The sequence below is a fragment of the Aedes albopictus genome, chromosome 2 (genome assembly GCF_035046485.1).
Source record: "Aedes albopictus strain Foshan chromosome 2, AalbF5, whole genome shotgun sequence".
NCBI classification, from domain to species: domain Eukaryota; kingdom Metazoa; phylum Arthropoda; class Insecta; order Diptera; family Culicidae; genus Aedes; species Aedes albopictus.
In genome coordinates this window covers 431,171,237-431,189,792 of record NC_085137.1, presented here as the reverse complement: position 1 = coordinate 431,189,792, position 18,556 = coordinate 431,171,237, and positions in this window count along the sequence as shown.

Here is an 18,556-nt window from a genome sequence, read left to right as displayed (position 1 = left end):
ATCCCACTGATGGAACCTTATTTATTGCCTTGTACATTTAGGACAATCCGTATCCGTAGCGGAATCGTAGTTTAGTAGGTTCATTATTTTTCTTTTTTCCCTATTTATTTATTAGAAACCCCTCTCCAGTGGAGGGGCACTATTTATTAGAAGAGAAGATTTCGATGCGAAACGAACCAAAAACTAACCCATAAAAGCACGACAATGGCACCAGGATCACGCAAATTTAATCTATTGAAAGTAAAACAACAATCAACACTCGGTGCTGTTTTCGAACTACTTGTCGAATTAAAAGTCTAGAAAGTTAATTAAAGGTAAAAAAAGTGCTTGGGGATGTGGATGAAAATTTGGGCAGAGTCCGTACAAAATCGAACTTTTCTTGGACATATTATCTAATACTGAAACTTTATATGAAACACACGAATTCTTTCTCATAAGACTCAAAACAAGATTTAAAAATTTAGATTCAGAACTCATATGTGTAAATTAGCGTTAAGAATAAGTTGGTCTGTCCAAAGAGATCTGTTTTGTGTGGACAAAGCTCAGGTTTCAGTCTCCAATCCAAGATCGTCCAAATTCCATTCATCGTTGTTCTGTAGACTAATGTGTTACAGTTGAAAAATATTAAATCATATTACACTGAAAACAGTTTCCGACAAAATGACACAACATTAAACGTAAAGCAAAACACCTTCCAGATTGGTCTAGCTCATGTTACTGCGCAGCTGTAAAAAGTACTAACGTAGAAAGTTTAGGAAACGAAGAGGAGATAACCTTAATCTGTATTAAACGATTGACTGATTTTATTCTAATGCAAAACAAAACAAAAATGAGATCCTTGCGCGCATAGCAAATATGGTGGCTGCCGAAGCAGTCTGTAAAATTTACCCAAACTTTTTACAAACTAGTGGAAATTCTATTTACCTTTCTTCACAAAAAATAAAAAGAAAGTACCGGTAAAACGAGACTTAACTAGAGAAAAATTGTAAGCATATATTTGACAGCAATCTAAGCTTGTGGATCATCCTACTTTAACTGTTGAAAGCGAAAAAAACGAAGGAAAAAGGTTTTCAAAAAGTATTTTTCTCCAGCCAAGTTGAGAGAATTGTCACTATGATCCAATAACTCAAACAATATAAACTCTCTAGACCCACTCTTTGGAACAACCTGGAACACACTAGCAAATGTCATTATGCGTTATTAGTAAATTGTACTGGTTTTAGTAACATATATATTGCAACACAAACATGGTAGAGAGCATCCACTACAATAACGGCAAGAAAGCAAACAACAGAAAAAGCAAGAAACTAGACAAAAATAAATGTTTATTAATGTTGATACAAACAAACGCTGGGTGAAGTTTATTGCGATGAAAGAAAATTGATCTCGTTCAATGAGGATTGTCTGCAGGATTTCTTACAAGGGTTACGTTAAGTCTCATTTACGAAAAATTCCATCGAGAGAATCCAAAGTCCATTGTTTGACAATGGTTTCCGTTTGTGGTAACAATTCGTAAAGAACCTACTCCTAGATCTACTCGTAATATCTTCTCATTTAACGCCGCTCTCCTCACCTTTGCAATCGGTTTTTAGTAGAAAGAAAATGCCCAACAAAATATAGGGTAACCTGGGGTAATATGCACCCCCGGGGCAACACGCCCTCACGCTATTTCATTATATAAGTGAGGTTTCATTCGATGCAAGCAAACTAGACGTAAAATTGAGCCGAACAAGCCCAAGAATGACAAGAATATTCGAATTAAAAGCGTGGAAACGATGATTTTCCACATTTGGAAAGATTGTCTAATTTGAAACGCACGCGATTGAGCGATTGCGCGCCGATTGACTACCTATTAACTACCATCCGTCTCCTACACCTTCCATTTGCTGCCGTAAATAGTAAGATGGAGCCGCATGATATATCATTAGAATTCGAAGTGGGAAATGCTAGAGGACGTATTGCCGCACCTGCGTTTTGCCCCCAACAGTTTTTCAGCATCCAACAAGTAACACTTGTCTTAACCCATATCCGCCCAGCGTCCTATTTATAGGACAGATGCCCCGAACGCCCAGCGTCCTATAAATAGGACAGTCCTTTGGATGTGAATATCTCCAGAATTATGCAAAATTTTAGAATACTTTCTTCAGAGAAGATGTTCTCCACGCCCATACCTTGCTCATAGTGCACAATATAGTATGTGACTGGTTCACTAGGTGGCGTAAACGATGCTGCAAAGAATGCATATTGTCACGATCTGTGAGCATCATTTCCAATGCGAAAAAAAAGTTATTTCCCTGGAATCTTGCCAATGGTTAATAATTTACAGTTCATTTCTTAGGCAGAGTTGTTAATCAATACATAAAAAAGAAGATGTATGTATGATTGTATGTTTATATGCTTGTATGTTTTTATATTTGTCTATTTGTATGTTTATATGTATGTATGTATGTATGTTTGCCGGAACATAGGCATAACTCTGAAATGCGTCAAGAATTGTCAATCAAATTGGGTATACACATTCCTTAAGATGTGGAGGTGGTAGCAAGGATATTAAAATTCAAGATGGCGGCTTAGGTTCCAAGATGGCGGTCAAAACTCCAGAATATATGCTTTTTTACGACAATGCTGCTTCGGATACTATGCAATATGGGTATCTATCGATCGGGCTTCACAAGTAGAACTCAAAAATGAATATCCGACGCCATTTTGAAATCAAAGATGGCGGATCGTACCCAATATGGCGGCCATGAAATGGCAGTTTGATCTATAATACCATGCAATATGGGTATCTATCGATCGGGCTTGATGAGCAGAAGTTAAAAATCGATATTTTACGCCATTTTGAAATCCAAGATGGCGGACCACATCCAATATGGCGGCCACGGAATGGTAGTTTGATCTATAATACCATGCAATATGGGTATCGATCGATCGGGCTTCATGAGTAGAAGTCAAAAATTGACATTTGACCCTATTTCGAAAGCCAAGATGGGTATCTATCGATCGGGCTTCATAAGTAGAAGTCAAAATCGATATTTGACCCTATTTTGAAATCAAAGATGGTGGATCATATCCAAGATGGCGCCCATGGAATGGTAGTTTGAGCTATGATACCATGCAATATGGGTATCTATCGATCGGGTATGATGAGTAGAAGTAAAAAATCGGTGGAGCGGACCTGGTGTGATGGTTAGAACACTTGACTATAACGCCGAGGACCTGGGATCGAATCCCACTCCCGACAAACTCACAAAATGTGGGTTCTTCCTTCGGAAGGGAAGTAAAGCGTGGGTCCCGAGATGAACTAGCCTAGGGCTAAAAATCTCGTTAATACAGATACAAAAAAAAAAAAAAAAAAAAAAAGTAAAAAATCGAAATTTTACGCCATTTTGAAATCCAAGATGGCGGATTATATCCAAAATGGCGGAATGGTAGTTTGAGCTATGATACTATGCAATATGGGTATCTATCGATCGGGCTTCATGAGTAGAAGTCAAAAAACGATATTTGACTCTATTTCGAAATCCAAGATGGCGGCCCATATCCAAGATGGCGGCCCATATCCAAGATGGCGGCCACATAATGAGAGTTTGAGCTATGAAACCATGCAATATGGGTATCTATCGATCGGGCTTCATGAGTAGAACTCAAAAATGAATATCCGACGCCATTTTGAAACCCAAGATGGCGGACCATACCCAAGTTAGTGGTCACGGAATGGTAGTTTGAGCTATAATACCATGCAATATGCGTATCTAAAGGGTAGATGGTAGGGTAGCGGGTAGGATAAAGGGTGGAGTAGACGGTCGGGTAGAGGGAGTGGAGTGGAAGGTTAGGGTAGAGGATAGGGTAGACGGTAGGGAGAAGGGTAGAATAGAGAGTAGGTTTGAGGGTAGGAAAAATGTTAGGGTAGAGAGTAGGGTAGATGGTACGATTAAGCACAATATAGACTAGAGGGTACGGTAAAGGATAGGGCAATGGTTATAGTAGAGGATACTTTAGAAGGTAGGACAGATGGTAGGGTTGATGGTTATGATAGAGCGTAGGATAGAGTGTTGGAATAGAGGGCAAAGAAGACAGTAAGGTAGAGGCTAGAGAATAGGGTGAAGAATTGAGATGAGATTAGATGAGCTGAGGTTCTTTTTTGAGATACCTTCAGGAATTCTTTCCAGGATTTCTTCAGGCATTCCTTTCGAGAATCTTCTCAGGTTTATTCCCGAGATTCCCTCAGATATTGCTTCCGAGATTGCTGTATAGATTGCTCCGGAGTTCTCTTCAGAGATTTTCGCAGGCGTTGTTTTGGAAAATCCTGAAAGGATTCTGTTAGTTATTCTTTTCTGCATTCTTTCAGGGATTTGTGCAGGAATTCCTTCAAGGATTCCTTCCTTGATTCCTGCTGTTATTCCTTAAGGGATCCCTCCCGAAAAAAAAAATGAAAAAATATGTGTTTCTTCCGAGATTGTTTTCAGGCAACCATAGAGACATCTTCTATGGTTCTTGCAGGAATGCCTGCTCAGCTTCTGGCCGGCATTCCTGTCATGATCTCTCTAAGGAATACATCAGGTATTCTTTACGGGATTCCTTCAGGAATAACTTCAGGGATTTCTGCCAGAATTGCTTTAGAAAATCCTGAAAGGATTCTTTCAGAAATTTTACCCAGCATTTTTACACGGATTTCTTCTGGAATTACTTCACAGATTCATTTTAGTATACTTTCAAAGTGTTCTGTCGAAACATATTCAGAGAATCCTAATATAATTCTTTTTATGAGCCGGGATCCTCGCTCGGGATTTATACAGCAATTCCTCCCTGGATTTCTTCTAAGATTATATCAGGGATTCCTACCAAGCTTTCAGTTGAGACTCCCTCAGAACTCTACCAGATATGACTCTCAGAAGTCCTTCTGTATATCCTCCCGGGATTCATGCAGGGATTTCACATTATCTTTTCGTTGTAACTTTGATAGTGCCCAGAATAACGCCATAAAATTCACATATTGTTCACAAATAAACAATCATGGGGTAGTACAACCATAAGTGGAGAAGCCGTGTAGAGTATATCTGGTTGAAATTTTATATCAAAACATAGAATGATGATGAACCTGGGCGTGTTAGTAGAATACCTGTAAATACGAGACACCAAAGACGACCATATAGTTGAGGTCGAAATATGTATCTATCAAAGGAGACAAATTAAATGGAACAGTACTTAACACGATTTTTTTTAATATAAAAACTTCTGAAAAGTTTACGTATGGTAAATACGTAAAAAGAGTTTGTGGGGTGCTGAAGGAAAAACTCAATTATTTTATTGGAAATAATTATCTGTGTAAAATCTAACTTCTAAAGTATTTTAACGTTTGCTTATGCCACACATAGTGAGCTCTCTTTATTTGATTTGCTAAAAAAATGAGAAATGTTGAACACTGCAGTGCAAACTACATGAAATTATAAGAACCATGCATTGCATACTTTTAGGCGTTTATCGGGTTATATTTCTGCCCCAGTTTAATAAGGTACCCAGGGGCAAGTGAGAATCGGGGGCAAGTGAGACCTATAGCTAGCATTTTTTTATTGTTTATTTTTAAGACTAACATTCTTCATAGAAAACATAGGTATCACACCTACGGATACTTTGAATACAAAAAATGTTATTGTTTCAACCATAAAGAGACCATATACGTTATTGTTGTTCATATGTAATTTTCAATTCACTAGGTAAGATTGACGTGCTCTACTACATTCGCCGTTTAAAAATAGATTTGTTATTCTACAAATACTTTTTTGGTTTCAGAATAGTATTTGGAGTTCATGCAAATGATTTCAAGCGAAAAACCTGTATTTTATTTTTATTTATTGCCTTTAGTTTACTGCTTTCACTTGCCCCAGCGCATTTCGCTATCTGGGGCAAGTGGGACCTTTGAGAATAAACAAACACAATTTTGTGGGTTCATTTCACCTTGTCCAGCCTAAGATGAAATTAGCACGAAGGTCAATAAAAATTGACGCGTTAAGTAATCTATTGTTGAATTATACTTTAATACCTCTATTTAGATGATCAAATCTTGTTAAAAATGGTCAAACCTTGGGTAAAACAAAATAAAAATCAAAAGCATGTATTTTTTTAATGTTTTTCTCTAAATATCTTCCATTTTTTTTTCACTTAACGCTACATAATGCATTCTTCTGAGCATTCGGGAATCGTCCATAAAAAATTAAAATAGGGAAACGACCTTTTCAAAATTCATGATTAAAAAACCATTATTTAATGATCGTAAGATTATGTAAGGAAGAAGATATTACTGAAAATCTCGAAACCCCAGATTTACTAGTGGTGAGAATCATCAACTATATGATATAGAGATCAAGTTTCGAAATTTTTTATCTCTTTACTTTATGGTGCTTTTTGTATAAAAAAATCATTTTATTTTGCATGAGCTGCTAGAGTTGATTCAATTCCCCCCAACGATTTGTTATGTGTTACGTAATTTATGCATGGTACCATAAACCTCTAATTATTTTAATCTCTAAACATAGTCATTCATATAAGAGGTTTATGATTTATGTGACCTTATTTGTTGCAACTTATATTAAGCCCTTTGAACAAAAACTCTGAATAGGTCCCACTTGCCCCGTGAAACGCAGTAAATGAAGATCTGCTTCACTTTTCTTTATATGCATAATATATGGCATGTAAAAATTTTGAAACAGTTTTAATGCACGTTAATAAGTACAAATATACCAACAATGTCTTTTGGGTCCATTGGAATTAATAAAGAATTTGTGTTCTGAAACTTTTGGCATGACAAAACCAAATAAGCATTTTTTTAGGTCCCACTTGCCCCGGGGTACCTTAAGTTATTTTTTTATTCTTTTTGAGTGGTTATCATCTCTCTCAATTGTTTAGAGCTGCATTTTATCTATACGGATCAGAATATAACGATAGCATAGAAGTTGTGCTGAAGTAGAACTCGTGAAAATTATCAGATATTGAGGACCTACAATGAAGAATTATTTTGAAACTACACCATAGACTTCCATTTTTTTCATCAAATCATACTTATTTTATTGGAACTTGACCTTTGATAACAAATTTATTTGAAGATTTAAATTGTGAGACACCTTGGGCGTTAACGGGTTAGTTGTTAATTTGATTTGGTAAAAGTGATATAACGCGGTTCAAAAGTTGCCATCTTTTAGATAAACAAGTAATCTAACATTCAATACGCAAGACACCTATAAAATCATCTTAATCTTAGTTATAGGGCCACGTTTGCTTAGGGGGTGCATATTACCCAACCTTCCCCTACTTTTTTTGCAATTACGCTGTGAAAAGTTGGACATTTCCGCTGGCTGAAATTGCCGACTTTTCACCACTAATGCAAGTGTGGCAAAAAGTACTACCTTTCGGCTCTCTTAAGAGTGCTGAAAAGTATCACTCGGCTAGCCTCGTTGGATGAATGTACGACTCGTGCTGAAAAAATCATCATTTTGCAACTTGTTGCATAAATAGCTATTGTGTGATAAGGGGCTGTTCATAAACCACGTAGACCAAAATTTGACCATCTCAAACCCCCCTTTCCCCCCTCGTAGACTTTTGCCCATACAAAAATTTTAAAATTTGTATGGAGCGTAGACTTTGGCCAGACACCCCCTCCCCCCCAAAAAGTCTACGTGGTTTATGAACAGCCCCTAAAGGTGTCGTTACTCCGATGTCATTTCTAAAAAACTCCACCCTGCTTCTAAGCAATCTACACCTTGATACTTTGTACGTATAACCATGGGCGTAGCCAAAGAGGGGCGGGGAGCGGCGTTGCCCCCCTGACCGGCTCATTTTTTAAATTTTAGCTAACTCAAGATCATCAATAATTCTGAGTTCTTGAAAAATTCAAAAGATTAACTATTCTAATAATTCTAGATTGAGTTTAAATAAGGGCAAAAGTAACACGAAAGAGTTCTCTTCATCGACTCTCTCTTCTTCAAATTAAAGTGACAAGATGCAAGTATTGTTGAACTTTTTGGTCATAAATCGCTAGGTTGCGATGCAATCTAGCGTCTAAGTGTAAAAAAGTTCGATTGAATTTGCATCTTGTCACTTTAATTTGCAGAAGAGAGAGTCGATGAAGAGAACTCTCTCATGTTACTTTCGCCCTTATTTAAACTCAATCTAGAATTAAGGATTTTACCCATAATTATCAAACTTTATTATTCCCAAAAACCACAAGAAATTTCGACAAGTATTTCTCTATAAACACCCTTTCAATTTCCGGATATGTCGCAATCGGTTCTAGTAGGGAAAGAGAAGGACTTTCTAGCACCATATGCTGCAACAGAGTGTAGTAACTCAAAATCAATGAATTTTCTTCAGGATTTCTCCAAGAATTCCTTCTGCGGTCCTAAGATTCCTCCAGGAATTTCTGCAGGGATTTCTCTGAGACATCCAAAAATTTCTCCAGAGATTTTTAAGGGATTCATCCAGGAATTCTTTTTGGAATTCGTTTAAACAATCATTAAGGAATTCTTCTAGAGATTTCTACAGACATTCCTCCAAGAACTCCTCCAGGAATGTCTCCAAGGGTTCCTCCAGGGATTTCCCCAGGAGCTCGTCTAGAGACTCCTCCAGGAATTGTTCCAGGAATTCTTCCAAGCATTCCTCAAGGCATTATTTCAAGCACTCCTTCAGAGATTCCGCAAGTAATTACTCGAGATTTATCAAGGGGTTATACCAAGAATTCCTCCAAAAAATCCACCAGATATTCCTCCAAGCATTTGTCCAGGAATTCCTCAAAGGTGTTAGTACCGGAAGCCCTTCAGGATTATAAGAATTCTTTCTACGGTTTCTTTAGTACTTCCTTCGGGGGTTTCTTAAGAGAATCATCCTTGGATTCCGTCAGTAATCCCTATTGCAAATCGTTCAGAAATTTCACCAGGAAATCCTCCTTGGATGCCTTCAAAAATGTTCCAGAAATTCCTTCAAAGATTCCTCCAGGAAATTCTCCTGGTATTCCTAACAGGGGTTCCTCCAGCGATACCTCCACAAATTCATACAAGTATTTCTTCTCCAGGAATTCCTCCAGGGATTCCTCTAGCGATCCCTCCAAGGATTCTTCTAAGAGTTCCTCCAGGAAATCCTCCTAGCATTCCTTCAGGCATTTCTTCAGGAATCTCTCCATAAATCCATCCAGACATTCCTCCAGGAATTTCTCTGGAGATACTTCCAGGAATTGCAACAGGGATTCCTCCAGGAACTCCTACAGGAGTTCGTCCAAGAATTCATCCTCAAATTTATCCAGAAATTCCTTCAAGGATTCATCCATGATTTTCTCCAGAGATTCCTCTAGGAATTGATTCAGGAATTCCACCAGAAATTATGTAAGGGAACCCTCCAGGATTTTCTCCAAGAATTTATCCAGAAATTCTACCAAGGATTTCTCCAAAAATTCTACTGGTAAATCCACAATACCTCCATGGATTTCTTGAGAAATTTCTACAGCAGTGCCTTTTGGAATTCCTCCGGGATTTCAATCAGAGATTCCTCCAGGATTTTTTTTTTCACGAATTGCTACAGGATTTCATCCAGGTGGTTCTCCAGAAATTCTTTCAGGATTTTGGTCTGCAAAATTCAGGAAATCCTCCAGATGTTCGGAAATTCCTCCAGGTATTTTTCCAAGTGTTCCATCCAAGAATTTCTTCAGGGATTCCTCCAGAGATTTCTCCAGAAATTCTTGAATTTATTCCGCTAGGTATTTCTCCAGGGATTCCCCCACACATTTCTTTATGAGTTCTTCCTGGAATTGCTCCTGAAATTCCTCCAGGATTTCCTCTAGAGATTTCACAGGACTTCCTTCAGCAATTCCTAAAAAAAATCCTTCAGAAATTCCACTAGGAATTCCTCCAGAGACTCCAGGGATTTCTCCAAAACTCCTTCAAGGATTTCTCAAGCGATCTCTCCAAGGAGAGAAGAAGTTCCTCCAGCAAATCCTTCTGGTATTTCTTCAGGCATTTTTCCAGGAACTCCTTCCGGCATTCTTCTGGTAATTCGGCCGAGCGTTCCTTCAGGAATTCCGCAAGAGATTCTTCAAGGAATTGTGCCAGAGACTCCTACATAGATTCTCCCAGGAATTGAACGAAAAAAATCTCCAGGGGTTTCTCCAGTTATTCTTCCAATTGCTTCAGGGATTCCTCCAGGAATTTCCACAGTAACTCTTCCAGGAAGTCCTCCAATAATTTATCAAAGCATTCCTCCAGGGATTTCTGCAGGAATTCCACTAGGAATTAGTCCAGGAATTCTTCCTAGGATTTTTTTTCAGAAATTTCTCCAGGGATTCCGCCAAGAATTCATCTGGGGATTCCTCCAGGAATTACGCCAGGAGTTCGTCCAGGAATTACTCCAGGTATTCCGCCAGGAATTGGTCCAGAGATTTATTCAGGTATTTCTCAAAAATTTTCCCCTGGCATTTCTTCAATCATTCCTCCAGGGATTCCTACCGGAATTCTTCTTCGATTTCATCCAAGGATTTCTCCAGGCATTTCTCCAGGAATTCATTCAAAAATTTTTCCAGGTATTTATACAGGGAGTTTTCCAGGAACTCCTCTAGGGATTTTTCCGGGAATTCTTCCAGGGTATGTTCTAGGAATTCATTCAGATATTCCTCTCGTGATCTCTTCAAAATGTATTCTGCGATTCTTTCAAGAATTGCAAAAACTCTGCCATCATCATCCAAGAGTTTCTCCATGGATCCCACCAGGAATACCTGAAGTAATTCAAGGATTTTCAGAGGAATTTCTCCAGCGATTTATATTGGAATTCTTTAAGCTTATTTAAGAGAAATGCATACAAGAACCTGGATTTTTTTCAAGAATTCATCCTGGAATTATTTTACAATTTTCTCTAAGAAAACTTTTAAAAGTTCATCTACAGATTCGTTCAGGAATCCACGAACTCCATCAAGAGTAGCTCCTGCGAAAGAAATCCTTCAAAAATTCGTCCTTTGATTCTTTCAGGAATATATCTTGAGATTTATTTTCCCAAAAAGTTATTCTTGGATTTCTTCAGAAACTCGTCCGGAGATTCTTCTAGGAGTTTTTTCAGGAATGTCTTCAAAGTGGCCCTTTAGAAAGTCTGTCAGGAATTTTATCAAAAAAAAATTTTAAAAGGGATTCCTTCAAAAATTCCCCAGAAATGCTCCAAGATTTTCCTTCAACGATTGTTTTAGGACTTATCCGAGGCTGCCTTACACCAGACATCATCTTCTGAAATTTGAGTAGGGATTTCTCCGGAAATTTCTCTTTCAGGAATCTCTCCTGCAGTTTATTTTGGAGTTAACTCGGTGATTTCATCAATTATTCTTTTAATATTTCCTCCTGGGATCTTTCAGACATTTCATCAGGAATTCAGCCAGAAAAGACTTTTTTGGAATTATCCCAGGGATTCCTTCTGGATTTTTTTTATTTAATGAACCAGAAATTCCTCTAAGAATTCCTTCTTAAATACCTCTAGGCGTTTCTTTTTGAATATATTACAACGATTAGTCCCAAAGTTCCTGCAAGTGAGTTCAAGATTTTTTCCAAGAATTTGATTATTTGAGAGTTTTCGGAATGACCTCCAGGGAATTCTTCTAAAATTCTTCGAAGGATTTTTCTGGGAATACGTCAATTGACATTCCTTTAGGATTATTTCACTGAATGTACCACTGGAGGTTTATTCTTAGAGGAATACAGATCCAGGACATTCCAATATTGCTAATGAGCATAGATTGAATGGATTATTAATTACTGGAAGAACTCCAATTAGTCATGGAAGACATTATGAAGTGATTTTCAAAATTTTAATTATGTTGTTTCCATAATGTCTTTCATGACCAACTGGAGTTCTTTCAGTAATTATAAATCATCCATTTTGTTTGAGCTTACTAGCAATTTCAAAATGTCCTGGATCTATATTCCTATAGTTGTATTGTTCTGAGTGTGTTCTATTGAAATATCAATTGACATATTCCCGGAAGGATTCTTGGATGTATTCTTGAAGGTATTCCCGTTAAAGCCTTGAAATTATTACTGGAGAAAACCCTTAAGGCATCCCTGCAAGAATTCCTGAAGGGAATCCATGGAGAAATCCTGGACGTATTTCCGAAGAAATCTCTAATAATGGAATTCTTGAAAAAATCCTGGGATTTCTACAGGTGATCCTTGGACAAATAGCTGGCATGTAATATGAAATATCTGAAGGAATTTGAGAAGGAATTCATAGAGGCATTCCTGGAGCATTTCCTAGAAATATTGGAAGAGAATTCCGAAAACGTCAGGATGAATTCTTTAAGGATTCGCTCGAGAAAAGTCTGAAAGGCCTTTTAGCATGTAAGTACTAGTATGTTGTTCAAAGTAAGTCACAGTGACTTATTCGCAACCAAAACATGCGTTGCCGTGGAACTTCTGTGACGTGTATGCTGCTTTGAAGAATTTCTGATAGAATCACTGAGTAGAAACTGCTGCAAGGATTCCTGAAGAGATTCCTGGAAAATTTTAAGGCAACTTCTAGGAGAAATTCCAAGAGAAATCCCTACACCAAATTAGAAAAGAGATATTCGGTAAAATTCTTGAATGAATCTTTGGAAGGATTTCCGAACAAATTCGTGATTAAACTGCTGTCTTGGAGATAATTGTGAAAGAATTCCTGGATGACTTCTTGGATAATTTCCAGGCTCCTGTATGCATTTGAACCTATCTTAATGAGTTCCAATACGAATCGCTGGAAATATTCCTCAAGAAATACAATAAGTAATTCAAAAAAATCTTCAGGTAATTCTGAGTAAATTCCTGGGTGTATCCCTGGAAAAGATGATGAAAGGATTTCTTAAATTTCTGAAGGAACCCCTGAATCAATTTTTGATAAGATCTGTAGAAGAATTTGTGAAAGCATCACTAGAGGAGTTCTTAGAGCAATCGCTGGAAACATTTCCGAAGGAATTCCTGGAGAAATCCCTCTAGAAATCCTTGGAGTTACTCCTGGAGAAATTTTTGAAGGAATTCACTTATTCTAAAGGAAAAGTGGATTTCTAAAGGAATAAAGAACTCCTGGAGAATCCCTGAAGAAATTGCTGGATGAATACCTGGAAGAACCCCGAAAGAAATTATCCCTGGAAAAATTTCTGAAGAAATCTTTTGAAGAATTATTGAGGGAGTTCCTAGCGACGTTTCTGAAGGCAAACATGGAGGAATTCCTGGAGAAATAGTTGAAGGAATTTTTAAAGCAGTTCCTGGAGGAATCTCTAGGGAAAATCCATGAGGAATGCCTGGAGGAATTTCTGAACAAATTTCTGGCAGAATCCCATAGAGTAGACCCTGGAAAAAAAACCTGGAGAAATCCCAAGTGGAATTCTTGGAGGAATCCCTGGGTTAATTTCTGTAAGGATACCTGAAGCATTTTCTGAAGAAATTCCTGGATGAATTCCTGGAAGAATCTCAGGTGAAATTTCTGAAGAAATCTATCGAAGAATTCTTGGAGGTGCTCCCAGAGAAATTTCTGGAGGAATCCTTGGAGGAATGCCTGGAGATATACTTGAAGGAATTCCTGAAGTATTTCCTGGAGGAATCTCTACAGAAAATCCTTGAGAAATGCCTGAAAGAACTTCTGAACAAATTCCTGACGGAATACCTGAAGAAATTCCTGGAGGAGAGCACGAAAAAAATCCTGAAGAAATCCCAAGTGGTATTCTAGGAGAAATCCCTGAAGTAATTTGTAGATCCCTGGAAGAATTCCTGGAGGAATTCTTGGATGAATTCCAGGAGGTATTCCTTAAATTCTGGGAGGAATCCCTGAAAAAATTCCCTGAACAATCCCTAGAGAAATTCCTGGCTAAATCCCTGGAGGAGTTCCTAAAAGAATTCCTGGATGAATTTATGCAGAGATGCCTGGAGGAATCCTTAACGAATTCCCTCAGGAATTCCTGGAAGAATTTTTGAAAGTATACCTGGAGAAATTCTGGAAGGAAGCTGTTGCGATATTGGAGGAGTTCCTGAAGCACTTCCTGGAAGAATCTCTATTGAAATGCCTGGAATACCTTCTGCACAAATTCTTGGTGAAATCGCTGGAGGAATTTCTGGAGGAACTCTTGGGGCAATCCTTGGAGAAATTTCTGTAGAATATCCTGTGGGAATCCCAGGCCAAATCTCTAGAGAAATCCCTGCAGGACCTCCTGGAGGAATGCCTAAAGCTATTCCTAGATAATCTCGGGAGGAATTTCTGATGGAATTCCTGGTGAAATGCCTCTAGGAATTCCTGAACAAATGAATGGAGCATTTCCTGGAGGAATGCCTAGAGGTACTCTTAGAGGAATCCGTGAAGGGATCCAAGGCAAAACCGCTGGAGGATCCTTAGAGGATAAAAACCTGGTTAAATTTCTGGAGGAGTTCAAGGAGAAATTTCTGGGAGAATTTCTGAAGGAATCCCTAAAGGATTTGCTGGAGAAGTTTCTGGAGGAATTGCTGTGATAATTTCGGATGCAATTCCTGAATCAATTTGTGGGGTAATTCCTGGCGAAATTCTTGGAGGAGTTCCTGGATGAAATACTAGACGAATGCTTGGAGGAATCGCAAGAGAAATCCTTTGAGAAATCCTTTGAGGAATTTCTGGAAGAATCTCTGAAGCAACTCCTAGAGGAATCTCTGGAGGAATGTCTGGAGGAATTCCAGAAGGAAATCTTAGAGGAATTCTTGGAGGAATCCCAGGAGGAATCACAGGAGGAATCCCTAGAGAAATCCTCCGGGGAATTCCTGGTGTAAACCCAGGAGGAAAACCTAGAGAAATCCCTCAAGGAATTCCTGGGGGAATATCTGAATGAATCCCTGGATGATTTCTTGGAAGCATTCCAAGAGTAAATTTCTGGAAGAATTCGTGGGAGAATTTCTGAAGGTATTCTTGGGGTGATTCCTGGGGGAATCCTTGAATGAATTCCTAAAGGAGTCTGGATGAAATCCTGAAGGAATTCCTTATGGGAATGCCTGGAGGAATGCCTAGTGGAGCCGTTAGAGAATTCATTTATAATTCCTACAGAAATTCCTGGAGCAACTCCTGAGGAATGGCTAGAGGGATACTAGGTGGAATATCTGAAGGAACCCCGGGAGGATTGCTTGGAGGAATTTCTGAAGAAGTTATTGGATGAATGCCTTTTGGAATTCCTTGAGGAGTCTCAAGAGAAATTCTATGTGGAAATCCTGAAGGAATTCCTAGAGGATTCCCTAGAAGAGTTCTGGATGAATTTCATTAAGTATTACTGAAACATTTCCAGGAGGAATCCCCGGAGGAAGCCCTGGAGGAATGTCTGGGGCAATTTCGGGAGAAATCTCTCGAGGAATTCCTAGATAAATGCGTGTAGGAATTCGTGCAAGAATCTATGGAGGAATCTCTGGAATAATCCCTGAAGGAATTCAAAGAGGATTTCCTGGAGAAATCCTTTGAGGAATTGTTTGAGCAAAGCCCCGAAAAAACTCCTATAGGAATCCATCGAGGAGTTCCTGGGGGAGTTCCAGGATAAAAATCCTGAAAAAAATCTGATTATCTGATATTTTTTTTTTTTTCTGAAAAAAAACTCTTGAGGAATCCCGTAAGTAATACTATAGTTTATTTTTGGGAAATCTCAGGTGAGCTTTTTTGAACGAATTTCTGAAAGAATGGTTGTAGGAATCCCTGTAAAAAACCTAAAAGAATCCATGTCTGCAGTAATTTCTGAACGAATTATTGAATGAATCCTTGGATGGCCTCCTATTTTTTTTGTACAACATTTATAAGTAACTCCCGGATTATTTTTTGAATAATCTCTGGTATTTTTATCTAAAAATTCTTGGAAGAAATTTCTCCAGAAATACTTCGAATTATTCCAGATGAAATTATTGTAATAATTTCTAGCGGAATTCATAAAGAAAAACATGATAAAATCTCTGAAGAAATCTCTGAAGGGATATCTGCAAAAATTCCTAAAAGGAACTCTGATGAATTTCTTTTGGGAAATCTTTGAGAAGTTTCTAAAAGAATCCAAGAAAAGAGCACTGAAACACTTACTGGAGGATCCTCTAAAGATATCCCAGGACCAATTCCCGGAGGAATGTCTGACGGAATCCTTAGAGGAATTCTCGGTGGTATCTCTGGAGGAAGCTGTGTGAAAATTCCTGGAGCAAGTCTTCGATTCATTTTATCCCTTATCTGTAGAGCCTTTGAACCACTGCTTCCATTATGTAGGAATATTGTGGCATGACCCATGTTTGCTTTAGTGCTTATCAAATATCCTGTCACAATTGAGATGCGATGGACATTGGTTGATGTAGCACTTGATCCCAACTAGGCTCAACTCGTTTTATGAAGTCGATTACCCTGTTCGGATTAAATTGCCAAATTTCCAAGGGCTCTAATAACCCTTTCCCTAATATTGACGACCTTAAATTATATAGTACTCCACATTTGCATAGAATGTGTTCAGCAGTTTCGTTTTCCGTTTGACAAAAACGACATTCAGAAGATTGAATTTTACCAATCTTATTTAGGTGATATCTGCTTGGGCAGTGCCCAGTCATCAGACCGGTTATTACCCTGAGATATTTTTTGTTCAGATTTAATATGGCCTTGGCTTTTGCTGCACTGGGTCTTATAAATCTTTTAGCTTGTCTACAAGTATCCGTGGCATTCCAATTAGATTCTACCATAGACATTTCCCAGGTTTTAAGTTTCATTCTAAGAGTACACTCCGGAACTCCACAAAATGGTTCAGGACCAACAAAACACGATGCTGCACCGTGTCTTGCTAATTTGTCGGCTTTTTCATTTCCTTGAATTCCACAATGACCAGGAACCCAATATAGTATAACCTCGTTCCTAATGGCCAATTGCTTCAGAGAAAGAATGCATTCCCACACCAGCTTAGATTGGCACGTGAATGACTTTAGTGCATTTAGAGCAGCTTGGCTATCTGAGAAGATACAGATTTTGGCAAACCTGTAGTTTCTCTTGAGGCATGTATAAGCACACTCCAAAATTGCTTGAATTTCTGCTTGAAACACAGTGGGACTGTATCCCATTGGTATAGCTTTATTGATGCCAGGGCCTACAATTCCAGCCCCTGTATTTTCACCCATTTTGGAACCGTCAGTATAAAATACAATAGAACATGGACGTAAACTTGGCCCACCAGAATCTCAAACATAGCGGCTTGATTTCACCACTTTAAAGGGAATGTCATAGTTGGTCTTCGTAATCATCCAATCTTCCACTGTTTTTATACTTGAGTTCAGATCGAAGTCTCTAATGATCTTCAGATGACCCACAAGATCCCCGTCCATTGTTTTGTTGAAACGAATAAATTGCAGGGCACTTTTTGCCGCTTGCATTTGCACAAATTGATGCAATGGTAGTAGATTGAGAAGGGCATCTAAAGCAGCTGATGGTGTACTTTTCATTGCCCCTGTTATTGATATGCAAGCAAGCCTTTGAAGCTTGCTTAATTTCCTTTGAGCGGTTACCTCATTTGTTTTGGGCCACCAGACAAGTGAAGCATATGTTATTTTCGGCCGGACTATTGCTGAATAAATCCAGTATACCATATTTGGTCGAAGTCCCCAGGTTTTACCTAGGGCTTTACTGCAGACCCAAAGAGCATTTCCCAAGTAACAATCAGCATGCCTCGAAGGTTTATTCATGTTTTATCCTGGTTTTATACGAGCATGTCAAAAAGCTAGTTGTTCTAAATTAGTTTTATATGGTAATTTTTTACTTTGAACCTTTGGCGTTCCATAAAACTATCATATAACTTCTGCTATAAACATATTCAATTAAAGACTTGCAAGTAGACATGAGTTGGTTTTATCACTCATTATATACCATTTAAATAAAACTTGCATTTGCGGTTGTTGTCGGAGAGATTTTTTTTGTAAACAAATACACAAAACTGTGAGGCAATGCATAAAACCAACAAAAGATTTCGTGGCCGTAACATAAACCAAAAAAATGCTGTGATAAAACCGCTAGTTCTATCTTGAGCTCAGTTATGACTACCTCAGGAGGGTTAGCCCTATTGGAGGAATCATCAGGAACACAGAGTTTTATCAGAAAAATATGTCGCCTAGCCGGGATAGTTCATGTAAATACAGAAAAAAATATTACTCAGTTTTATGATTTCACGTACATCTTAAGATCAAATTAAACCACACAACACGTTTCCGTCATTTTATTTTTTCAGAAAAATTACATGATGTCTTTTAAACTCCGCTGTGTTGAAATAACCTTTTTTGCACCCAATTCCACCGAGTAAATTAAATGCATTTAACTTCCAAATTATGCATAGTTGTGTGGCGCACTTAGTTTTTGTCATTATCACAGTCACATTCACCACAAATTTTCCGTGGCATGTCTCCTGACACGTATTACATAGGAAAACAAATCTGAATTCCATATCTGCATCTTTCCAATTGATGGCTGGATAAACAAACAAGCATAATTTATTCTGACGATCGAACATTGAGAGTGAAAAATAATCAAAACAATTATTTGACAAGTCAGAAGACGGTTTTAT